The 26,457-nt window shown below is 43.9% G+C and overlaps 1 long non-coding RNA gene across 1 annotated transcript; it reads left to right on the forward strand.

Annotated features, from left to right (window-relative positions):
- The first annotated feature begins 1,108 nt into the window (after positions 1-1,108).
- Positions 1,109-24,984, forward strand: LOC103783474 (uncharacterized). The gene is made up of 5 exons (XR_609037.6): positions 1,109-1,580; positions 11,045-11,148; positions 18,893-18,994; positions 19,450-19,660; positions 21,783-24,984. It is a non-coding gene; the product is annotated as an uncharacterized LOC103783474 (long non-coding RNA).
- Positions 24,985-26,457: the final 1,473 nt, after the last annotated feature.

Raw genomic sequence — 26,457 nt, forward strand, 5'->3', positions numbered from 1 at the left:
GCTACTCGGGAGGCTGAGGAGGCTGAGGCAGGAGAATCGCTTGAACCCGGGAAGTGGAGGTTGCAGTGAGCCGAGGTCGCGCCACTGCACTCTAGCCTGGGCGACAGAGCAAGATTCCGTCAAAAAAAAAAAAAAAAAAAATTAAAAAGATTTGCTTCCAACCACATAAGGGGAGGAGTGGTTTATAGATTAATAAAATTGCCACGAGTTGGTATTTCTTTTCTTTCATCTTGTTTTCTTTCTTTCTTTTTTTTTTTGAGGCGCAGTTTCGCTGTTGTTGCCCAGGCTGGAGTGCAATGGCGCTATCTCGGCTAATCACAACCTCCGCCTCCTGGGTTTAAGCGATTCTCCTGCCTCAGCCTCCCTAGTAGCTGGGATTGCAGGCATGCACCACCACATCCGGCTAATTTTTTTTTATTTTTAGTAGAAACAAGGTTTCTCCATTTTGGTCAGGCTGGTCTCAAACTCCCAACCTCAGGTGATCCGCCCACCTCGGCCTCCCAAAGTGCTGGGATTACAGGCGTCAGCCACCGCGCCAGGCCTTCTTCTTCTTCTTTTTTTTTTTTTTTTTTTTTTTTTTTTTTTTTTTGAGAGGAGTCTTGCACTGTCGCCCGGGCTGGTGTGCAGTGGTGTCATCTCGGCTCGCTGCAACCTCCGCCTCCAAGGTTCAAGCGATTCTCCTGCCTCAGTCTCCCGAGTAGCTAGGATTACAGGCGCCCGCCACCACGCCCAACTAGTTTTTTGTATTTTTAGTACAGACGAGGTTTTACTATGTTGGCCAGGTTGGTTTCGAACTCCTGACCTTGTGATCCGCCCGTCTCGGCCTCCCAAAGTGTTGGGATTACAGGCGTGAGCCACCGCGCCCGGCCGAGTTAGTAATTCTTGAAGGTGTGTCAGGTACATTGGATGCACTGTACTATTCTGTCTACCTTTGTATATATACTTTAAAGGTTTTTCCCCACAATTTCTCTGGGAAACCTGAAACTTTCTTCCCCGTGTGTTTAGAAGGGAAGGTGAGGAGAGTCAAAGGCACATGGAGCATTAACAGTTGGAATAAACAACAGAGACACGGAAACCTCCGAGGTTTCCAGAGCGGACCCGGAAATGACGCCAGGGGATGCAAACCCTTCTGCCCCTTTTTGCTACCCCTGAAGCTTACTGTTAGTGGTCGAGTTTTTCTGGAAGTGGGCTTCCGCGATCGCGGGGACCAAAGCCCTGAGCTCTTGTGCCCAAAGGGGATCGCCAGGTTTTTTGATGCGGATCGAAAGGGACTGGCCCCGGAGCCTACAACCTGACGCAGGTGGGACTTGGGGAAATGTCGAGAAACCTAGGTCTGGGACTTGAGTTGGCTTCCAGGGCACACATTCTTGTTCAGAAGAAACACATTGCAAAAATCGGGAGGTGACAGGCAGATGAAGTGTCGGCGCTTCGCCTCGGGACTCCAGTGCAACCTACGGGGCTTTTGGAAAGGAGGAAGTCGATGACTCTGCAGGGACTCCTCTGACCCAGGAGCAGATGGCGCTCGTCTGGGCACTCCCCAGGAGAAAAGGTGCATCGGGAAGCAGCCTGACTTGTGGATGGTAATAAGTCACTGTTGATGGGTTGGGTGCAGGGAGGGATTTAAGTTCTTGAGCGACAGATGCTAGGGAGTTTACCTGCTCTGGATAACAGAATCTTGTGGAGGATAGTCACCTGGAAAACAGAAATGGCATGACTGTGTTGAATACACTGTTTGATGATTCTGGGCATCAGGTGAATAGGAAATGTGTAACGTTATGGATGAGTGTGTGCTCATCGGACAGTAGCAGTGCATCTTAACAGTCGGCCTCTCAGTCCTCCTCTTCCTTAGAATCACCTACAGAGCTTTAAAATTTCCTGGATAATGTTAATGTGCAGCCAGCGATGATGACCATTGGGCTACAGTCAAATCCAAGAGGCGCATCTCATCCTTTGTTCTGATGGACAGAAACCATTATTCTGACATCGTGCCTGTTGGAGACATTGTACCTTAACTAGCATTTAATTCATGTGTGCTGGATTCGCTGAATGAAACTTACCATCAGGGTACTGAATCTTGAATAATACAAGGAACGAGTAGAATAAGATAGTTCTCATTTTATCCTTATCTAATCTAAGAAATCTAGCAATATTTCTCTGTTTAAGAAGTTTTTTTTCTTCAACAAAAAACAAAATCCATGTAAGAGGATTTTCTGACACTGCTGGGGGCTCATAGAATTCTAGTGTCTAGTGTCTTTTCTGTCAGTTAATGTTACAAAGTTCAGTGGTGCTCCTTTTTTGAGATGGTGTCTAGCTCTGTCACTCAGGCTGGAGTGAAGTGGTGCCAACTTGGCTCACTGCATCCTCTGCTTTCCGGGTTCAAGCGATTCTCCTGCCTCAGCCTCCCAAGTAGTTAGGATTTCAGGTGTGTGCCACAACGCCCGGCTACTTAGTAGAGCCGAGGTTTCACCATGTTGGCCAGGCTGGTCTCGAACTCCTGACCTCAAGTGATCCACACATCTCGGCTTCCCATAGTGCTGGGATTACAGTTGTGATGATCTTAAAACCTCTAACGATTTGGAAATATTCCTCCAGTGATCTTTGTTCTGTCGCAGTGATTGTAATAACATTTATTGAGGAGTTGTATGCCCAGTACTATTAAATAGGTTTACAAATTTTGTTATTTAATCCTCACAACTCTGTTAGAGAGACTGGATATTTTTATATCCATTTAACCACAGTAAAGCTGAGGCTTAGAGGGTTTAACCTGGTAATAAGTCCAACATCCCACAACTAGTAAGTGACAGAACCAAGGATTTTCATTCATGTCTGTATAACATAAAAGCCTGTGTTTTATACTTTTTTTTTTTTTGAGATGAAGTCTCGCTCTTGTCTCCCAATCTGGAGTACAATGGTGCAATCTTGGCTCACCGTAACCTCTGCCTCCCAGGTTCAAGCGATTCTCCTGCCTCAGCCTCCTGAGTAACTGGGATTACAGGTGTGTACCACCACGCCCAGCTAATTTTTTGTATTTTAAGTAGAGACGGGGTTTCACCATGTTGGCCATACTGGTCTCAAACTCTTGACCTCAGGTGATCCATCCACCTCGGCCTTCCAAAGTGCTGGGATTACAGGTGTGAGCTACCGCACCCAGCCATGTGTTTTTTACTTTTAAGTCAATGGGGCACTTCAGATTACAAGATCTGTGACCCCCCCACAACCATTCCATGAACTATTGGTTCAGCATATAAGAGGACCCGTTTTCTGCCATTTCCTGCATGATGCCTCTAGCAAGCATTGCAATCACAAAGACCTGGGTTTTTAAAATTATTACAAAGAAAAGGAAAGCTTCAGTAGTATGTTGATTAAAGGAATGTCTAGAAAAGGGGAATGGGATATGAGAACCAGGTTACACCAAATTGACAGTTTATGAAAAAATAGTAACCAAGAATATGATACTAATTTTGACTAATTGGTTTTGAATAGACATGGCTTTATTCATTTAAGACAAGCATCTCCATATTTGTGGAGTTTATTCTAGAGGAAAATACAGTTTCTCAGGTGATGGTATTGTGGAGAAAAAGAAATCAGAGAAGGATATGGAGTAGGGTAGAGTGAGGAATGGGTGTTGAGTTTTAAATAGGATGAATGCGGAAGACTTTACCATTATTTAAGCAAAGACTAAGGAATGAGGAGTGAATCACGAGGATTCCAGAGAAGGAACATTCTAGGAAGGAAATATGCCTTGTTTTGGAAGCCATGAAGAGCTCTATACTGTTGACTAGAGATTTGTATTTTGGGTCTGTGACAAATACACCAGGATGATCAGAATCTAGCCAGGAAGGGGTAGAGTTCATGAGAGGAAGGAAGTTGACATTGGCTGGTAAAAACAGACTCTTAAAAGAAACCTCTTTCAGGCGGTGGCTCACGCCTGCAATCCCAGCACTTTGGGAGGCCAAGGTGGGGGCGGATCATGAGGTCAGGAGTTCGAGACCATCCTGGTTAACATGGTGAAACCCCGTCTCTACTAAAAACATAAAAATTAGCCAGGCATGGTGGCCTGCACCTGTAATCCCAGGTACTCAGGAGGCTGAGTCAGGAGAATCACTTGAACCCGGGAGGCGGAGGTTGCAGTGAGCCGAGATCGCGCCACTGCACTCCAGCCTGGGTGACAGAGTGAGACCCTGTCTCAGAAAAAAAAAATAAGAAAATAAGAAACCTCTTTCAAAATAGGCTTTTGCCGGGCACGGTGGCCCACGCCTGTAATCTCAGCACTTTGGGAGGCCGAGGCGGGCGGATCACGAGGTCAGGAGATCGAGACCATCCTGGCTAACACATGATCCGCCCCCCCTTGGCCTCCCAAAGTGCTGTCTCTATTAAAAATACAAAAAATTAGCCGGGCGTGGTGGCGGGCGCCTTTAGTCCCAGCTACTCAGGAGGCTGAGGCAGGAGAATGTTGTGAACCCAGGAGACGGAGCTTGCAGTGAGCCGAGATCGCGCCACTGCACTCCAGCCTGGGTGACAGAGCGAGACTCCATCTCAAAAAAAAAAAAAAAATGGCTTTTAAAAGAATATTTTTACTGACATTGAAAGTAATCTTGTATGTATGTGCTTATGGTAGAGGGAAGAAGAGAAAAGCTAGTGAAAGGAGAAGAAAGCTGACTTCCTGGAAGCTGCTGCAAAAAAAAGAATGATAGAATAATTTTTTTTTTTTTTTTTTTTTTTTTTTTTTTTTTTTTTGAGAGGTTGTCTGGCTGTGTCACTCAGGCTGGAGGGCAGTGGTGCAGTCTCGGCTCAATGCAACCTCTGTTTCCAGAGATCAAGCGATTCTCCTGCCTCAGCCTCCTGAGTAGCTGGGATTACAGGCGTGCACCACTGGGCCCAGCTAATTTTTGTATTTTCAGTAGAGACTGGGTTTCGCCATGTTGGCCAGGCTGGTCTTGAACTCCTGACCTCAGGTGATCTGCCCACCTTGGCCTCCCAAAGTGCTGAGATTACAGGTGTGAGCCACCACACCCAGCTATTTTCACTCTTATTTATTTGTTAGGTGGCATACTTTCCAACTTTTTTCACAACACTGTATCTTAAGAGATTTCTATATTAATATACAGTGTCTTCATTTGTATATGGATATACCATAATATATTTAAGCCATTTCCTGGTGATGAACACTTGGGCTTTACTCATTTCCTGGTGATAGACACTAGGTTGTTTCTAATCTTTCACCATCACAAACAATGCAGTGAATAACTGTGTGTATGTATCATATATACATACACAAATATATACACACAATTATATATGTACAGTTAACTATATATATAGCTTTATATATAAATATATACACACATAATCATATATATATACAGTAAACATATAACTGAAGAAACATATTTTTCCTTCATTCCCTGTATATAACACTATTACAGAGAAAAATTTTGTTTTATTAAATAGCTAATGTCTGTTTTTTCCTAAAGTGTCACATTTCTTTAGGTCAGATGAACATAGATTAACAATCACATTTTAGCTGGGTGCCATGGTTTATACTTGTAATCCCAACGCTGGAAGGCCAAGGCAGGTGGATTATTTGAGCTCAAAAGTTTGATACCAGCCTGGGCAACGTGGCGAAACCCTGTCTCTACAAAAAAATTTAAAAATTAGCTGGGCGGCTGGGCACGGTGGCTCATGCCTGTAATCCCAGCACTTTGGGAGGCCGAGGCGGGCGGATCACGAGGTCAGGAGTTCGAGACCAGTCTGGCGAATATAGCGAAACCCCATCTCTACTAAAAATACAAAAGATTAGGCGGGCGTGGTGGCGGGCGCCTGTAATCCCAGCTACTCGGGGGGCTGAGGCAGGAGAACTGCTTGAACCCGGGAGGCAGAGGTTGCAGTGAGCCGAGATCACGCCGTTGCACTCCAACCCAGACGACAGTGCGAGACTCGGTCTCAAAAAAAAAGAAAAAAAAATTAGCTGGGTGTGGTGGTGTGTGCCTGTAGTCTCAGCTACCCAGGAGGCTGAAGTGGGAGGATTGCTAGAGCCCAGGAGGTTGAGGCTGCAGTGTGCTGTGACTGCGACAGAGCCTAGACGGGGTGACAGAGCAAGACCTGTCTCAGAAAAGAAAACAATTTTTTTTGTATTGTATGATGAGCTAACATATTGTAAACATATCCGCTTTTCCATTCATGTTTATTTATTTTTTTTCTTTTTTATTGATCATTCTTGGGTGTTTCTCGCAGAGGGGGATTTGGCAGGGTCACAGGACAATAGTGGAGGGAAGGTCAGCAGATAAACAAGTGAACAAAGTTCTCTGGTTTTCCTAGGCAGAGGACCCTGCGGCCTTCCGCAGTGTTTGTGTCCCTGGGTACTTGAGATTAAGGAGTGGTGATGACTCTTAACGAACATGCTGCCTTCAAGCATCTGTTTAACAAAGCACATCTTGCACCGCCCTTAATCCATTCAACCCTGAGTGGATACAGCACATGTTTCAGAGAGCACAGGGTTGGGGGTAAGGTCACAGATCAACAGGATCCCAAGGCAGAAGAATTTTTCTTAGTACAGAACAAAATGAAAAGTCTCCCATGTCTACCTCTTTCTACACAGACACAGCAACCATCCGATTTCTCAATCTTTTCCCCACCTTTCCCCCCTTTCTATTCCACAAAACCGCCATTGTCTTCATGGCCCGTTCTCAATGAGCTGTTGAGTACACCTCCCAGATGGGGTGGTGGCCGGGCAGAGGAGCTCCTCACTTCCCAGTAGGGGCGGCCAGGCAGAAGCGCCCCTCACCTCCCGGACGGGGCGGCTGGCCGGGCGGGGGGCTGACCCCCCCACCTCCCTCCCGGAGGGGGCGGCTGGCCGGGCAGAGGGGCTCCTCACTTCCCGGTAGGGGCGGCCGGGCAGAGGCGCCCCTCACCTCCCGGACAGGGCGGCTGGCCGGGCGGGGGGCTGACCCCCCACCTCCCTCCCGGACGGGGCGGCTGGCCGGGCGGGGGGCTGACCCCCCCACCTCCCTCCCAGACAGAGCGGCTGGCCGGGCAGAGGGGCTCCTCACTTCCCAGTAGGGGCGGCCGGGCAGAGGCGCCCCCCCACCTCCTGGACAGGGCGGCTGGCCGGGCAGGGGGCTGATCCCCCCACCTCCCTCCCGGACGGGGCGGCTGGCCAGGCGGGGGGCTGACCCCCCCACCTCCCTCCCGGATGAGGCGGCTGGCCGGGCAGAGGGGCTCCTCACTTCCCGGTAGGGGCGGCTGGGCAGAGGTGCCCCTCACCTCCCAGACGGGGCGGCTGGCCGGGTGGGGGGCTGACCCCCCCACCTCCCTCCCAGACGAGGAGGGAGGACGCTCCTCACTTCTCAGACGGGGTGGCTGCCGGGCGGAGGGGCTCCTCACTTCTCAGATGGGGCGGTTGCCAGGCAGAGGGTCTCCTCACTTCTCAGACAGGGCGGCCAGGCAGAGACACTCCTCACATCCCGGACGGGGCGGCAGGGCAGAGGTGCTCCCCACATGTCAGACGATGGGCGGCCGGGCAGAGACGCTCCTCACTTCCCAGATGTGATGGCGGCCGGGAAGAGGCGCTCCTCACTTCCTAGATGGGATGGCGGCCGGGCAGAGACGCTCCTCACTTTCCAGACTGGGCAGCCAGGCAGAGGGGCTCCTCACATCCCAGACGATGGGCAGTCAGGCGGAGACGCTCCTCACTTCCCAGACGGGGTGGCTGCCAGGCAGAGGCTGCAATCTCGGCACTTAGGGAGGCCAAGGCAGGCGGCTGGGAGGTGGTTGTAGCGAGCCGAGATCACGCCACTGCACTCCAGCCTGGGCGCCATTGAGCACTCCCATTCATGTTTAAATTTATATTGGTCCTCCAACCCGGACGACAGTGCGAGACTCCGTCTCAAAAAAAAAGAAAAAAAAAATTAGCCGGGCGTGGTGGTGTGTGCCTGTAGTCTCAGCTACCCAGGAGGCTGAAGTGGGAGGATTGCTAGAGCCCAGGAGGTTGAGGCTGCAGTGTGCTGTGACTGCGACGGAGCCTAGACGAGGTGACAGAGCAAGACCCTGTCTCAGAAAAGAAAAATTTTTTTGTGTGTTGTATGATGAGCTAACATATTGTAAACATATCCACTCTTCCATTCATGTTTAAATTTATATTGGTCCTGCCACCTTGTTGAGCATTTTGCCTTTACTCTACTTTGTATCGGGTGGTGGATTTGGATGGTGCTTATATATTGAGAGAAGGTTTATTTGCAGCTGAATTGTGCAGAAATGACTTTTATGGGAGTTGGCCTGGGTGAGCAGAACTAGCACTAGGTTACTCCTGATAACTTCTTTCTCTTTTTATAGACCTGCTTTGCTCAGAAAGGGAGATCAGGAGACCAGGTGATGCTGTAGCAAATGTCAGAGTCGAGTCCTAGGTAATATCCCACCTTTCCAGGATCTGCCTGCTTCATGGCAGCTGCCCCAATCTCCTTCACTTGGGCTAGACCCTGCCTAGCACACCACTAGTCACATGCATCTACTCAGGAATTGCAAGACCCTTCTATAGATGAATGAGATGTTTCTTGCCCAGCAGACTTTTCTCTTAACCGCCACTTTACACTTACCCTTCTTTCCATTTCTCTTCAGCCTTATTTAAACAAGCATAAACGTCTTTTTATGAATCTTCTCATACTTCTGTTGTTTTTTTCTTTTTTGAGACGGAGTCTTGCTCTGTCACCCAGGCTGGAGTGCAGTGTTGCGATCTCAGCTCACTACAACCTCTGCCTCCTGGATTTAAGTGATTCTCCTGCCTCAGCCTCCCGAGTAGCTGGGACTATAGGCGCATGCCACCACACTCAGCTAATTTTTGTATTTTTAGTAGAGATGGAGTTTGGCCATGTTGGCCAGGCTGGTCGTTCCTTGCATGCATTTTTGTGCATGTGTGGCCTTCTCTTTAGAAAAGCAGGATCATGGGGTACGTTTTAAGAATATGGGATAGGTCAGGCTTGGTGGCTTATGCCTTTAATTCCAGCACTTTGGGGGAGGCTGAGGTGGGAGGATCATTTGAAGCCAGGAGTTGGAGACCAGCCTGGGCAACAAAGCAAGAACACCCACCCCATCCCTCTTTCCCTCAATTAAAAAAATAAAAAAAAAAATTAGTGGAGTGTGATGGCTTGCACCTATAGTCCTAGATACTCCAGAGGCTGAGGTGGAAGGTTGCTTCAGCCCAGGAGTTCGAGGTTACAGTGAGCTATGATTGTGTCGCTGTGCTCCAGCTGGAGTGACAGAGCAAGACTCTGTCTCTTCAAAAAAAAAAAAAGAAAAAGAACGTGGGGTGTTTGAGGATGTGGTTGTGAACTGGGTTCTGGTAGAGTCAGGGCTTGCTCAAGACTTACCTTTTTCGGAATGAGATTTAAATATGGACCTTTTTAAATCAATTGTAATAAAATACACATAACATTTAGCATCTTAATCATTTTTTTGTTTGTTTGTTTGTTTGTTTGTTTGAGATGGAGTCTCGCTGTGTCACCAGGCTGGAGTGCAGTGGCACGATCTCTGCCTCCTGGGTTCAAGCGATTCTCCTGCCTCAGCCTCCCATGTAGCTGGGATTACAGGCACATGCCACCACGCCCAGCGAATTTTTTTTGTATTTTTAGTAGAGACGAGGTTTCACCATGTTGGCCAGGATGGTCTCGATCTCTTGACCTCGGGGTCCGCCCACCTCGGCCTCCCAAAGTGCAGGGATTACAGGTGTGAGCCACTGCTCCCAGCCTATCTTAACTGTTTTTAAGTGTTCAGTTCAGTACTGTTAGGTACATTCACATTGTTGTGCAACCATCACTACCATCTAGCTGCAAAACTCTTTGCATCTTATAAAACTGAAACTCCATACCTATTAAGAAATAACTCCCCATTCCCCTCTCCCTTCAGCCTCTGGACATCACCATTCTGCTTTTTGTGTCTATGAATCTGACTATTCTAGGTACCTCAAATAAATGGAATCATACAGTATTTGCCTTTTTGTGACTGGCTTGTTTCACTTAGCATAGTGCTCTCTAGCTTCATTCATGTTGTAGCATGTCAATTTCCTTACTTTTTAGAGTTGAATAATATTTCACTCTACGTATATACCACATTTTGTTTATCCATTCATCTGCCAATAGTCACTTGGGTTGCTTTCACCTTTTGGTTATAATATCTCTTTGAGATCCTGCCTTCAATTCTTTTTTTTTTTTTTTTTTTTTTTTTTTTTCAGACAGAGTCTCGCTCTGTCGCCCAGGCTGGAGTGCAGTGGCGCGATCTCGGCTCACTACAAGCTCCGCCTCCCGGGTTCATGCCATTCTCCTGCCTCAGCCGAGTAGCTGGGACTACAGGTGCCCGCCACCACGCCCGGCTAATTTTTTGTATTTTTAGTAGAGATGGGGTTTCACCATGTTAGCCAGGATGGTCTCGATCTCCTGACTTCATGATCCATCTCCTCGGCCTCCCAAAGTGCTGGGATTACAGGCGTGAGCCACCGTGCCTGACCTACATGCCTTCAATTCTTTAGAGTATACCCAGAAAAGGAATTACTGGGTTATATGGTAATTCTATTTTTCATTTTTTGAGGAATTGCCATACTGTTTTCCATAGAAGCTATATTATTTTGCATTCTCACCAACAGTGCACAAGGACTCCAATTTCTTTACATCCTTGCCAACATTTGTTATTTTCTGCTTGGGTTTTTTTTTTAAAGGTAGGTGACCTAGTGGGTGTGAAGTGGTATTCTTTGTGGTTTTTATTTACATTTCCCTAGTGATTAGTGATGTCGTGTATCTCTTTGCATTTGCATATCTTTGGAGAAATGCCTATTCAAGTTTTTTGTTTAGTTTTTAATTGGATTATGTTTTTTTGTTAAGCTATAAAACTTCTATTTTTAAAATGAAGACCCTTCTCTGGATCTGCTAATCTTTGTAGGGATAGTAGATAAAAGGGAAGATGTATTCAAAATTAATTCTTGAACTACTCAATGCTTCTGGGGTTTTTTGGGTGTATGTGTAAATAAGGTAATACTTAAAAAAAATGAATTGTTTTCTAGGTGGACAAGGTGGAGGAGAGAGAATTCCTTGGCAGCAGCATTATGAACAAATGCAGGGCTGAGAAACAGCATGGTGGCCTTGACTAAGTTTATGGCGACAGCAGGTAAGTCTGCAGAGAAAGCTTTACAGGACATGTGGGTGGCTTGGACATGCATCTCCTAGCCCAATGCTGTCCAATAGAACTTTATCCTGTATCTGTGTTGTCCAACACAGTAATCGCTATGTACATGTGGCTAATAAACTCTTGAGGCTGGGCATGGTGGCTCACGCCTGTAATCCCAGCACTTTTGGAGGCCGAGGCAGGCATATCCCTTGACCTCAGGAGTTTGAGACTAGCCTGGACAAAATGATGAAACCCTGTCTTCACAAAAAATACAAAAAAATTATCAGGCATGGTGGCATGCCCCTGTAGTCCCAGCTACTTGGGAGGCTGAGGTGGGAGGATTGCTTGAGCCTGGGAGGTCGAGGCATCAGTGAGCTGTATTTGCACCACTGCACTCCAGTCTGGGAGACAGAAATAGATCCTGCCTCAAAAAAAAAAAAAAAAAAAAACCCACTTGAAATGTGGCTAGTACTAATGAATTTTTACTGAATTTTAGTGGCTACTGTATTAGACAATACAACTCAACTCTAGGCAGTGGTTTCTTAATAGGCAGGTAGTATAACCAGATTATGTCTTAGATTATAGTTATAATATGGAGAATGCATTGAACAGGGACAAGACCAAAAACAGTAAAATCAGTCAAAAGACTCTCGGAATAATCTAGGTAGGTGTGTGTAAACTTTGGCCCCCCCTTTAGTTATCAGTCCTTAATTCTACTCTGATTTCTTTCAGTTAGGATGTTTATTTGATTAGTACCATAAAGACCAAGTAACAATGATTAAGCAAGATAGAAAATTTTCTTTGTCATATAAATGTGCTGTTGAAGGGCAAACCAGAGACTTCTAGAAGCCCTTCTCCACAAAGTTCTCCAGGGGTCTATGTTCTTCTAGCTGCTTTTGGACCTCCTGAGGATTGCCTTGTTCACATGGGTGAAACAGAATCACAGCTTGCAGGAAGGGGAAAGAAAATATTGTGACTTAGAAGCTTCCTTTTAAGCAATGACAGAATGAAAGTTGCATATAACACTTTGGCTCACATTCTATGTTAAGCTAAAACTTGGGAGATTCTGACATCAAAGACGCCACATATTTAGGAAAGAGTTTATAGGCATAAAGAGTGGGAAATTTTTCAGCTACAGCTCAGCCTTTCTTGTACATCAGTGTCCTCACATGGGGAAAGAAGAGAGTAGTGCTTGAATGGGAGGAGTGAAAGAAAACTTGTACGACATCAGAGAATCCCTGCTGTACTAGTTTATTAATGCTGCCGTAACAAAATATCACAACTGAGCGACTTAAACAACAAAAGTGTCTTTGTCTCACAGTTCTGGAGGCTAGAAATCCAAAATCAAGGTTTCAGTAGAGTTGATTCCTTCTGAGGGCAATGAGGGAAAGATCTGTTCCAGCTTCTCTGCTTGGCTTGTAGATAGCCATTCTTTCCTATGTCCCTTCACCTTGTATTCTCTCTTTGTATGTCTGTATCCAAATTTTCCCTTTTTAAAAGGACACCGGCCATATTAGGATGGGTTAGGTCACATTCTAATGACCTACTTTCAGTTGACCTCACTGTAACTCTCTAAAGGCGCTGTCTCCAAATAAGGGTCACATTCTGAGGTACCAAGTTTTAGGACTTCAACGTATGAATTTTGGTGGAACACAGTTCAACCCATGATATCTGCTAATAAGGGAGCTTGCAAATATGACTAATTTCTAACCAGTTTCTAACATCCCATTTGACAGCAGGGAATTCCATATTTAAGGAAACCATTCATATTAACATTTAACATGGTTTTATGGCCGCCCAAAATCAATTTGTCACACTTCTCTTTTTTGATGTTTAAAGGGCAGAGACACCAAAAGCTGAGACTCTGAACTTGATCAGTGTATTTTCAAATTTCAGGAATTCTTCTCATCAGAGAGCCTAACTTGGAAATGACCATTTACCTTTTCCAAATTTTCTTAACCCATAAAGAGGTTAAGGCCAACATAAGGGAGCTAATACATCTGCTGATTGAAAGTCAGATTATCTCAACTGCAAAAAAAAGTTGGGGCTTGAGTTAGATATTAAAAAAATAAAAATGATTCACTGTGAAAAGTGGTACAAAACTATGTTAAATATAACATTGTTGGGACAAAACAAAAATTAATTTTATTGAAAGACTGACTTTTTAAAGTTTTTTAGCTTGTTATTTTATTTCTTTTTTGTTGTTGTTTCTTTGAGATAGTGTCTTGGTCTGTCCCGCAGGCTGGAGTGCAGTGGCACGATCTTGGCTTACTGCAACCTCCACCTCCTGGGTTCAAGTGATTCTTGTACCTCAGCCTCCCAAGGAGCTGGGATTACAGACATGCACCACCACACCCTGCTACATTTTATTTTTTTTGTATGTATTTTTAGTAGAGATGGAGTTTTACCATGTTGCCCAGGCTGGTCTCGAACTCCTGGGCTCAAGCGACCCTCCCGCCTCGGCCTCCCAAAGTGCTGGGATTACAGGCTTGAGCCACTGCGCCCAGCCTAGCTCGTTATTTTAAAAAGTATTCCCCATTTCTTGTAAATCGCTTGTTCTCTGCACAGTGGAACATTCTCTTGGCTGATTTGTAGATGGGAAGGCTCTTTCTACTGAACTCAGACTCATTACTGTCAGGAGTAGCAAACGTTAACTTTCTAAATGCATTTTACCCAGAATATAAACCTATGTGCTATTCTTAAATAGATTTAAACTTTCTCAATTCTAACATTTTAATAATTTTAGAACTCATTTCCAACCTGTTTTATACACTGTTCAGCTGATACTTCACAATTAGTACTTTTGATCTAAGTGTTTTCAGGGTGAGATTCCAGATGATCCCAGTAGTTTTGTTGATAAGTCTTCCGTCTTCCCACTAAGTGAAAGTCATATGTTGAAGAATGCAAATCCTTCAGTGTTTAGGTTTTACTCCTGAATTAGTCTTTCAGACACCCCAGAATAAATCCAGTTACTGCCTCTCATCTTTAAAAACCCTTCTGGTTTCTTCAGTCAGAAAACACAAATCTCCAAGTATTATTGCCAGGCTGAAATTCAGGACACAGCAACTTATTTCGGATGTTAATGTTCCTTGCTCCCCAACTTTATGCAAATGACAAAGGACGAAAATATACAAGGACATGCTTTGGGAGTCCAAGGTGGGAGGATCGCTTGAGCCCAGGAGTTCAAGACCAGCCTGGTCAACATAGAGAAACCTCATCTCTACAAAAAAAATTGAACTTAGCTATGTATATTGGCACATGCCTGTAGTCCCAGCTACTCAGGTTACTGAGGTGGGAGATTGGCTTGAGCCTAGGAATTTGAGGCTGTAGTGAGCCATTATGATGCGATTGCACTCCAGCCTGGGTGACAGAGGAAGACTCTGTCTCACAAAAAAAAAAAAAAAAAAAAAAAAAAAAAAAAAAAAAAAAAAGTATATTATCTATTTGGGAAATCGCATTAAAAACCTACACACACCAGGCCGGGCACGGTGGCTCATGCATGTAATCCCAGCACTTTGGGAGGCCAAGGCGGGCGGATCACGAGGTCAGGAGATCGAGACCATCCCGGCTAACACGGTGAAACCCCGTCTCTACTAAAAATACAAAAAATTAGCCGCGCGTGGTGGCGAGCGCCTGTAGTCCCAGCTACTCGGGAGACTGAGGCAGGAGAATGGCGTGAACCCGGGAGGCGGAGCTTGCAGTGAGCCGAGATCGCGCCTCTGCACTCCAGCCTGGGCGACAGAGCGAGATTTTGTCTCAAAAAAAAAAAAAAAAAAAAAATACACACACCAAAGAATATACTTTAGTACAAATTATAGACAAGTATATAATAGTATAAGCAGCATTTACAATGAATTCACAATCTTTTTTTAGAAAAAAGGAAAGGATACAGCAATTAAGAGAGTTCCATGCCCTCAGGTTTTATTATTTGACGTGATGGCAGACAGAGGGGATGAAAAGGAGCAGACATCCTTTTTGTGAAAACATTTAGGCCCTCAAGTCAAGAAACTAGGGCTTGAAAGCCCTTGTTTTTGGACTCTAAGGATCTCATGAAAGCTGTGGACTGACTCTTCAGAAAAATACACATACACTTGATATTTTGCACGAGTTTCTTGGTGTTCATGGGTACCCTTCAGGCAAGTGAAATACATTATCTGTCTCAAACTGCATTCTCCTTTGATTTCCTTCACCACAGTGGCTGGAGAACTAAAAATTATTTCTTTTTCTGATTTCTTTGTAGTTGGGGTAACATGTGACCTGGATCTGATCATTGTGATTCAAGTCAGCGTCACTGTGGGGGTTTCGGGAAACATTTTTTGAAAGGGAGCAACTTGGCTGGAACACTCCATCAATTCTTTGCCCTGTGCATTTTTGCCCTTCTTTCTGCCTCTCAGGAATGCAGACAGAATTCCTGGAGGAACAGCAGCTATCATACATCCGTGATGATGAAAGCCATGGGACAAAGGCAATTGAGCAAGAAGACAGGAGCTGGGGACATTCTTGACAGTAGTGCCACCTCTGGATGATTTACCTTGGGACCTCTTATTAAATGAGATAGGACTTCTTCCTGTTTAATCCACTAGAGTGGAATTTTCTGTTACAGTGAATGCAGTCCTAATTGATGATATTGGCTAATACATATTAGCACCTGCTATGTCCCAGTACAGTTTAAGCATTTTATCTACTAATGTTTTAAATTTTCTCAGTGAACTTATGAGATAGGCCAAAGGTTCTCAGAGTGTGGTTCCTGGACCAGCAACATCAGCATCACCTGGAAACTTGTTAGAAATACAAATTTTAGGGCCTGGCCCTAGACCCACTGAATCAGAAACTCTAGGGGTGAGGACCTAGCAGTCTGTTTAAAAAGCCCTCCATGCTATTTTGATGAATGCCAAAGTTGGACAGCTACTGAGATAGGGTATTGTTATTATCCCCATTTTACAGATAAGGAAACAGCTGAATTTATGTCACTTGCCCAATGTCACACAACTAGCAAGACTGACTCCTTGAAGCTCATCACATGTAAGAACTGCTTTAGAGCAGTGGTCTTCAAACTTTGAAAGCATATCCTGTTGAAAAATTATGTATCCACTTCTACATTTTTAAGTTGACATCTAAAAATTTCACATCATAAGTTTAAACAGTTGTAAAAAATGTGATTTCTGGTATATTGTGAATTATGACATTTTAAAATGTATTCCATCACTCCTCTAAATGTATTCAGTGGTTTCTAAATACCATAGTGATTTAAATCTATCATCAAATTAAAAAAAAAACAAGCTTTTTTTTTTAACATTAGATATTTTGCATCTTTTTCTCTCTTTTTTTTTTTTTTTTTTGAGACAGACTCTCACTGTGTCACCCAGGCTGGAGTGCAGTGGCACAATCTTGGCTCATTGCAACTTCCACTTCCCAGGTTCAAGTGATTCTCCTGCCTCAGCTTCCCGAGTAGCTGGGATTACAGGCGTACGCCACCATGCCCAGTCAACTTTTGTATTTTTAGTAGAGACGGGGTTTCATCATGCTGGCTAGGCTGGTCTTGAACTCCTGACCTCAAGTGATCTGCCCACCTTGGTCTTCCAAAGTACTGGGACTACAGGCATGAGAAACCAAGCCCGGCCATCTTTCTCTTTTTTACTTGAATTCAGTCTTTTTATTCTTCTTCCATTCCTCCCTCTCTCTCTTTTTTTTTTTTTTTTTTTTTTTTTTTGAGACAGTCTCACTATGTCACCCAGGCTGGAGTGCAGTGGTACAATCTCGGCTCACTGCAGCCTCTACCTCCCAGATTCAAGCGATTCTCCTGCCTCAGCCTCCTGAGTAGTTGGGACTACAGGTGCGTGCCACCATGCCCGGCTAATTTTTTTGTATTTTTAGTAGAGATGGGGTTTCACCATGTTGGCCAGGATGGTCTCGATCTCCTGACCTCGTGATCTGCCTGCCTTGGCCTCCCAAAGTGCTGGGGTCACAGGCATGAACCACCGCTCCTGGCCTCTTTCTTTCTTTTCTATTCTTTTCCATCTGCCCGCCCCAAACATCTCCCTCCCTACCTCCCTCCCTCCCTACTTTCCTTCCTTCCTTCCTTCCTCTCTTTTTGTTTCTCTATTTTTCTTTTTTTCCTTCTTTTTTGAGACCATCTCACTCTGTTGCCCAGGATGGAATGCAGTGGCACAATCTTAGCTCACTACAACCTCTGCCTCCCAGGTTCAAGCAATTCTCCTGCCTCAGCCTCCCAAGTAGCTGGGACCACAGGCAGATGCCACTACACCAAGCTAAAGTTTTTTTTTTTATTTTTCATAGAGACAAGGGATCTCATTATGTTGCCCAAACTGGTCGTGAACTCCTGGGCTCAAGCGCTTTGCCTGCCTCGGCCTCCCAAAGTGTAGGGATTACAGGCGTGAGCCACTGTGCACGTTGGGACTAATATTTTCTTATTCATATTTCCATGGCAGAATATTCCTCACTGCTAGAATGAGACCAGAGGTCAAAATCAGCTCTATGTCTGTTTGTCATTCTTATGGATATGAGAAATTGTGTTCACACAAGTAGATAGGAATGAAAGGAATTTTGAAATAGAAATGCAGTTCTAATTTTTCTAACTTCCATATTACGTGCCAAAAATCACATAATAATCTATCGTAAGATTCTCTAGTCCTCTCTCATCTGGTGATCTTCTTTTCCACGCTTTCTTTGCAACCCCCTCATGTGGCCAACATTTAAAGTAATGTTTTCCAACTTCTTTTTCTTCAGCTCACAGTAATAAATACATTTTACATCTTGACTCCTGAATGTATATGAATATATAACGAAAGGTTTTATAATTCACTCCTTTCCCTTGCTACTTATAAGTAAAAGTAAAAAGTTAGTATTAAATATGCATTTAATCATATTTAAATAGTCGTGCATTGTTTAATGACAGGGATACATTCTGAGAAATGTGTTGTTAGGTGATTTCATCCTTGTGCAGACTCACAGAGTGCACTTATACAAACCTAGATCGTACAGCCTACTACACACCTAGGCTGTTTGCTATAACCTATTGCTCCTAGGCTATAAACCTGTGCAGCATGTTACTGTACTGAGTATTGTAGGCAATTGAAACACAATGATAATATTTGTATACCTAAACATATCGAAACATAGAAAAGGCACAGTAAAAATACAATATAAAAGATTTTTTAAAATGGTACACCTGGCCGGGTGCAGTGGCTCACACCTGTAATACTAACACTTTGGGAGGCCAAGGCAGGTGGATCACTTGAGGTCAGGAGTTTGAAACCAGCCTGGCCAACATGGTGAAACTCCGTCTTTACTAAAATACAAAAAAATTAGCCAGTATGGTGGCGGGCACCTGTAATCCCAGATACTTGGGAGATTGAGGCAGTTGAATCACTTGAACCTGGGAGGCGGAGGTTGCAGTGAGCCAAGATCATGCCACTGCACTCCAGCCTGGGCAATAGAGCAAAACTCCATCTCCAAACAAAAAAAAGTATACTTGTATAGGACACTTATGGAGCTAGCAGGACTGGAAGTTGCTCTGGGTGAGTCAGTGAGTGGTGAATGAATGTGAAGGCCTAGGACAATACTGTACACTACTGTAGACTTTATAAACACTACATTTAGGCTACACTAAATTTGTAAAAAATATTTTTCTTCAATAGTAAATTAACCTTAGCTTACTATAACTTTTACTTTACAAACTTTTAAATTATTTATTTATTTTATTTTATTTATTTATTTTTTTGAGATGGAGTCTTGCTCTGTCGCCCAGGCTAGAGTGCAGTGGCGCGATCTCAGCTCACTGAAACCTCTGCCTCCCGGGTTCAAGTGATTCTCCTGCCTCCGCCACGTGAGTAGCTGGGATTACAGGCGTGTACCACCATGCTCAGACAAATAAAACTGGAAAGATAGACTGAGGCTAGAATAAGGAAGGGCTTGGATGTTACCCCAAGGATTATATTTAGAGGTAATCAAAAGGAGTTAGGGGAGTTTCAAGCTGGGGAAGGGCCTGATAAACTTATTTGGGGGAGGTGCTGTTAATCTGGAGTCTAGAATGGTGGGGATAATAACTAGGGTCAGTTAAAAGACAATATAACAGAACTTAAGGCATGACACATTATGGGCATGCAGTAAGCATTTGTTAAATGAATAAGGAGTTAAACTATAGAGAGGATATTGGGGCTTGAATGGAAGACTTAAGAGAGTTTTAGAAACGAGGGATCATTAGGAATTGTCTTTGAAGGGCGAGAAGTAAATATAGAGAATTTAAAGAAACTCCTCCCTTTTTCCCCACTTACTTCTTAGGCGATGCCTCTTCATGGGTGGTGGATGAAGAAACTGAACAGGGCCATGATCCTTATCTGTAATTTCCCGGCTACCACACTGCTTTGGTGGTCTTCCCTCGTCTCTTCCTGGGTAGAAACAGAACTACCTGGAGATCCCAATGTTCTTGTCAGTGCACTTTTCATGGACTGCAGTGGTAAGACGATGTGTTGGATGCCCAAACACAAACCAAGTAAGTCCTGGATTTAAAAAGGAAGGGCTAAATGTCATTACTAACCTGAGCCTCAGTGCTCCCTCCCCTCATTTCCCTCACAACTACTTCTTCCTGCTGACATCCACCAAACTTTACTATGTGACCTTTAGAACTGGGGGACTCTGAAACCAGAGAGAGCCCTGAAAAGAACTTATACCCCTCTCTCTCTCTCTTTAGCCTACTTCATACTGGGTGGAATTTTTATGACTAGCGCCCTTCTCCTCTCATTCTGCTTGAACTTTTTGTTGCTGACCTTCCCTCAGTTATTCCCTGAGACCCAGAAACAGTATATTTTCTGTGCATCCATCTGCATTGTCACAGGTAAAGAGAGGCAGGAATAAATTCCGAATGTCTTGGCCTTGGGGTGAGGGTGGAAGAGGCTTAATTAGCCTCTTAAAAAGTTTTCAGGAGGGTACAAGGGAAAAGGAGAAGCTAGGAGAAAAAATGGTCTGAAAGGAGGGAGAAGAAGAATGAGGGGAGGTGATGAAATAATTTGGTTCCCTGATCATAATACTACAGTTAAATCTTTAAGTATTGATAAGCTAATTAGCAGATTGATCTCTCCCTTCTTTTTTGGGGTTGACAAGTACTTTTGTGTTCTTCTCCTTACTTATGCACTATACACAAATTTTGAAAGTGAGTCAGGGACCTGACCCAACAAAAGTCACTTATAAGTTTCCTTACTTCATAAATTCATTCAGCTATGCTCTATTTCTGCTATGTGGTGAGTGATCATTGGATTCTGTGAGGCCGAAGAGGGAGAGTTAACCTCCCAGGAAGTGGATAAAGCTAATTTCTGGGCCGGGCGCGGTGGCTCACGCCTGTAATCCCAGCACTTTGGGAGGCCAAGGCAGGTGGATCACGAGGTCAGGAGATCCAGACCATCCTGGCTAACACAGCAAAACCCTGTCTCTACTAAAAATACAAAAAATTAGCCAGGCATGGTGGCGGGCACCTGTAGTCCCAGCTACTCGGGAGGCTGAGGCAGGAGAATGGCGTGAACCTGGGAAGCGGAGCTTGCAGTGAGCCGAGATGGTGCCACTGCACTCCAGCCTGGGCGACCGAGCAAGACTCCGTCTCAAAAAAAAAAAAAAAAAAAAAAAAAAAAGCTTATTTCTTTGGTCTTTCATTTCTTTTTCTGTAAAGGTCTCATATATGTGGAAGCTATAGCAACACCCAGTCATGTAATCTACCCCTTTTTGTCTTTGATTTCTGATCATGAATGCTCATTCATCACTTCTTTGTTTTGTTTTGTTTTGTTTTGTTTTGTGACAGAGTGTCTCTTCATTGCCCAAGCTGGGGTGCAGTGGCACTGTCTCAGCTGACTGCAACCTTTGCCTCCTGGGTTCAAGCGATTCTCCTGCCTCAGCCTCCCGAGTAGCTGGGATTACAGGCAGCGCCAACAAGCCCGGCTAATTTTTTTTGTATTTTTAGTAGAGACGAATTTTCGGCATGTTAGCCAGGCTGGTCTTGAACTCCTGACCTCAGGTGATCTGCCCACCTCGGCCTCCCAGAGTGTTGGGATTATAGCCGTGAGCCACCATGTCCAGTCATACTTGACTTCTTATTGTTCAGTGACCTATTTTTAAAAATATATCCTTCTCCAAAAAGAAAAGGACCAAAAAAAATCCTTTCTTGATTTTTTTCCCTGCACTTCACTTTTACCACCTGAACACCAGAAGAGGGATTGGGAAGCAATCCCTGTACACCAAACATACCTTGAAAAAGGGATAGAATCCAGAGTATGGGAAAGAATTGTTTCCTTTTCTTGACAACAGAAAAAGTCTGAAGACATTCTGTCAGACCAACTGCATAATGTGTGAGGCCCAGTGCAAAATGAAAATACAGAGTCTCTGGTTCAAAAATTATTAACAATCTCCAGATGGTGATAGCAGAGCATTGAACCAATTGTGGGGCACTTCTGGGTGCAGGGCCATTTGCAACTGTAGAAGTTAACATGCCCATGAAGCTAGTCTGGACATCTTTAGAGTGATGATAAAAATGTACATGAGTAATTCACACTTTAGTGCCTGGACTCTTAAGCTATTTGAAAATTAGCAATTGTCATCATTGAGTCATCAGTATAATTACTGTTTTCTAGGAGCCCTCTACCTTCGCAATTCCTGGTGCTGTGGAGCTGTCAGAGTTTTAACATCTCAACCAAACCACATGGATACTATTTCCTCAGAAAAGACAAAATTGATCCAAGCAGAAGAGTGAACTCACCGAAGAGGACTCTCTACCCATAACTGGGGATGCCTCAGCCCCTCACACTTACTCCAAGATTAGTGTCACTGATTATGGAAAGAATTGACTTCTTCCCCTGGTCTTGCTCATTTTTCTAGAGCCCAGGACAATAAATGTGTTTTACGGCAGAGAAAAGTGAAGACGGGTGGAATTGTGTGTGTTGAGAGAGAAGCAGATAGGCAATCTTATGCTTTGGCTCCTAGATTATGCAGGTGCCTCTTTTCTATCATCTCCATAAATCCTACCCTTACTGCGCTTCCTATTCTGCAGGGGTATTTTGTTGTCCGTAACAGAACTCCTCCTCTGTCTGTAAAGTTTAGGTTTTGATAAAAAATCCTTTTCCCTCCAGAAGCGTCTACTAAAAATACAAAAAAATTAGCCGGGTGTGGTGGCATCCACCTGTAGTCCCAGTTACTCAGGAGACTGAGGCAGGAGAATCGCTTGAAACTGGGAGGCGGAGGTCGCAGTGAGCCAAGATCATGCCACTGCACTCCAGCCTGGGTGAGAGTGATACTCCATCTCAAAAAACAAATGAACAATAAAAAACAAACAAAAAAGAAATAAATGTCTAGGGCTAGGTGCCATGGCTCATGCCTATAATCCCAGCATTTAGGGAGACATAGGTGGGCAGATCACTTGAGGTCAGGATTTCGAGACCAGCTGGACAACATGGCAAAACCCTGTCTCTGTTAAAAATACAAAAATTAGCCAGGTTTGGTGGCCCACACCCATTGGGAGGCTGAGGCATGAAAGTCACTTGAACCTGTGGAACCTGGGAGGTGGAGGTTGCAGGGAGCCAAGATCATGCCACTGCAGGTGAGCCTGGGTGACAGAGCAAGACTCTGTCTCAAAAAAAAAAAAAAAAAAAAAGAGAGAGAGAAAGAAATAAGTGTCTAGAATATTTTAAAGGCTATGGAAATAAAGCAGGAATATTTTCATGAAAGGCGGCTTATAAAGGATGAGGATGGTTTTCTCTTTAGGGTAAAGGAACTAATATTTATTAAGCACTTACTATTTATCAGGCAGTATGTGACATACAATGTATGTGGGAGTGTGTGTGTGTCTTTCCTCATAATTATTTTATAGAGTAGGGGTTAGTACAATGAAGATGTTGTAGCTTAGAGAGAGGAAGTGGCAAAACCAGAATTGGAAAACAAGACTGTTGGGCTCCAAGGTCCATGCACTTTTCCCCTTTAAAGGTCTTAGGTAAAGAGTAGACCCATTTGGATAGGCCCAAACTAACAGTCTATCTCCAGAGTCCTTGTCCTAAATTCTTTACCCCACCGCCTTCTGAGAGGAAGTTCATCTTTTTACCAAGGAGTAGCCACCTTCAGAAGAATTCTCCTGTCTATATAACCAAATTAATAGAATCCTGGTAAATCAACTGGAATGTTAACTGTTCTGATTTTCAACTGTTTTTACCTTCATCATTAATACTGAATATGGACTGTAGGTTGGATAAATGCTGTTCAAGGTAAGGAACTCTGAGCAGCAGCCTTGAGCTACCAAGGCATTAAATAGGATTTTTGCTTAAAAATCCTATATTTTTGCTTAAAAATATTAAAAATATGACTGAGTATATGTATATATTCCCCCCACATTCCAAAGATAAACACTGTTAAGCATGTAAAGCACATTTTACTGTATATATATGGGTGGCATATGTGTGTGAGTGTGTGTGTGTGTGTATACATATATACACATACACTTCTAGACATTTATATACATGTGTTGTGTGTATATGTTGTGTATGTTTTTAAAAAGGGATTGTCTTTGGCTGGGCACAGTGGCTCACACCTGTAATCCCAGCACTCTGGGAGGCTGAGGCAGGAGGATTCCTTGAGCTCAGGGTTTTAAGAGCAGCCTGGCCAACATGGCAAAACCCCATCTCTACTAAAAATACAAAAATTTAAAAAAAGAAATTTATCTGGATGTGGTGGCGCCACCTGTAATCTCAGCTACTTGGGAGGCTGAGGCAGGAGAATCGCTTGAAGCTGGGAGGCAGAGGTTGCAGTAAGCTGAGATTGCTCCACTGCATTCCAGCCTGGGTGACAGAGTGAGACCCCATCTCAAAAAACAAAGTTGGGGCAGGGGGGGATTTGCTATCCTATTAAAAATTTTTGTATCTTTTTTTTTAAAAACTTAATGCTATTTCTTGAACACCTTTACTTAAAGAAAATAGATAGCTAAATATTGCAGTGTGAAGAAAAAGGTCAATAAATATTTGTTGAATTAATGTAACATTTCCTTTGATCACCAGCTGCTTCTAATTCCCTACTTCAGGTATTGTTGAATACCACATTGCTTTAGGCAAAAAGTGTTTTATTTCTCACTGGATCAAAAACAATTAAGGATGTCATTTTCTCTTCTTCCTTTGAGTTCCAATAAATCTACATTTGTTCTTGTTCCCTTGTTTAGAGGTGCAATGGAAAAGAAGTTTGCAGATTGTACTCCTGCCTGGTTGGATAAACTCATTTGAAAATAAGCTCCTGTTTTGTGCAGATGCAAATTTAAATGTGCTATTTGTAACTAATCACCGATAAAATAGAGATTTCCAAAATATATTGAGAAAAAGAGCTGCAGAATAATTAGTAAATATTTTACCTTTTATGTAAAAAGTTAGGTAAAATAAGACTGTGTTCATATTTGCAAGTTTCATAAAATCAGGAAGAATGCATTTAAAAACTAAAGTAAGCTAGGAGGGATGGCTCATGCCAGTAATCCTAGCACTTTTGGTGACTGCGGTGGGAGGATCACTTGAGCCCAGGAGTTTAAGGCCAGCCTGTGCAACATAGATCTCATCTCTACAAAAAAATTAAAAAATTAGCTAGATATGGTGGCATATACCTATAGTTCCAGCTACTCAGGAGGCAGAGATGGGAGGATCACTTGAGCCTAGGAGGCTGAACCTGCAGTGAGTCATGATTGCACCACTGCATTCTAGCTTGGGTGACACAGTGAGACCCTGTCTCAAAATAAACAAAACAAAACAAAAAAGAAAAGCAAAACTATGGTAGAAGTGGTAGGGGGAATTGAGGGAATGGGGGAAAGGAGAGGCCAAAGACTTCTTCTATGCCTTTTAATACTTTCTCATTTTTGAACCATCTGAATATATATGACTTGGGCAAAAAAAATTTAAGCAAAAAATATTGCATCTGTTTCTTTCATTGTAACTATGCTAAGTTTGGTGAAAATTGTTCTTTATTTTTAAATTTTGTTTTCTCTTACACTAAACTATTGTGATGGTTAATTTTATGTGTTAATTAGACTGGGCCATGATATGCCCAGATATTTGGTCAATCAATATTCTGGGTGTTCTGTGAGTGTATTTTTGGATGAGTTTGACTTATTAATATTATTGTTGATATTATTTTTTAGACAGGGTCTCTCTCTCTGTCACCCAGGCTGGAGTGCAGTGGTACAATCTTTGCTCACTGCAGCCTCGACCTCCTGGGCTCAAGTGATCTTCTCACCTCAGCCTCCTGAGTAGCTGGGACTACAGGCATGTGCTACCACACCTGGCCAATTTTTCTATTTTTTGTAGAGACAGGGTTTCACCATGTTGCCCAAGCAGGTCTTGAACTCCTGGTCTCAAGCAATCCCTCTACCTCTACTTTCCAAAGTGCTGGAATTACAGGTGTAAGCCACCATGCCTGGCTGAGTTTAACATTTTTAAATTTAAATTTAAATTTTTATTTTTATTTTTTTGAGACAGAGTTTCACTCTTGTTGCCCTGGCTGGAGTACAATGGTGCAATCTCGGCTCACCACAACGTCTGCCTCCGGGTTCAAGCGATTCTCCTGCCTCAGCCTCCCAAGTAGCTGGGATTACAGGCACCTGCCACCAGGCCCAGTTAATTTTTGTATTTTTAGTGGAGATTGGGTTTCACCATGTTGGCTAGGCTGGTCTCGAACTCCTGACCTCAGGTGATCCACCTGCCTCAGCCTCCCAAAGTGTTGGGATTACAGACATGAGCCACCACGCCCGGCCTTAAATTTTTATTTATATTTTGAGGGGGTCTCATTGTGTTGCCCAGACTGGAGTGCAATGGCACGATCATGGCTCACTGCAGTCTCCACCTCCTAAGCTTGATTCTCCTGCCTCTGCCTCCTGAGTAGCTGGAACCACAGGTCTGCACCACCATACCAGGCTAATTTTTTGTATTTTTGGTAGAGAAGGGGTTTCACCATAGTGCTCAGGCTGGTCTCTAACTTGTGAGCTCAAGTGATCCGCCCACCTCGGCCTCCCAAAGTGCTGAGATTACAGGTGTGACCCATGGCACCTAGCCGAGTTTAACTCTTAAATAAATAAACTGTGCCAGGCATGGTGGCTTGCACCTGTAATCCCAGCAATTCAGGACATGGAGGTGGGAGAATTGCTTGAACCCAGGAGTTTGAGACCAGCATGGACAACATAGTGAGACCTTGTCTCTAAAAATATAAAATTTTAATTAAAAAAAAACTGAATAAAGCAGATTACCCTCCCCAATGTGGGTGGGCCTCATCCCGTCAGTTGCAAGCCTGACTAGA

This window comes from Pan paniscus, chromosome 5 (genome assembly GCF_029289425.2).
Source record: "Pan paniscus chromosome 5, NHGRI_mPanPan1-v2.0_pri, whole genome shotgun sequence".
Taxonomy (NCBI): Eukaryota; Metazoa; Chordata; class Mammalia; order Primates; family Hominidae; genus Pan; species Pan paniscus.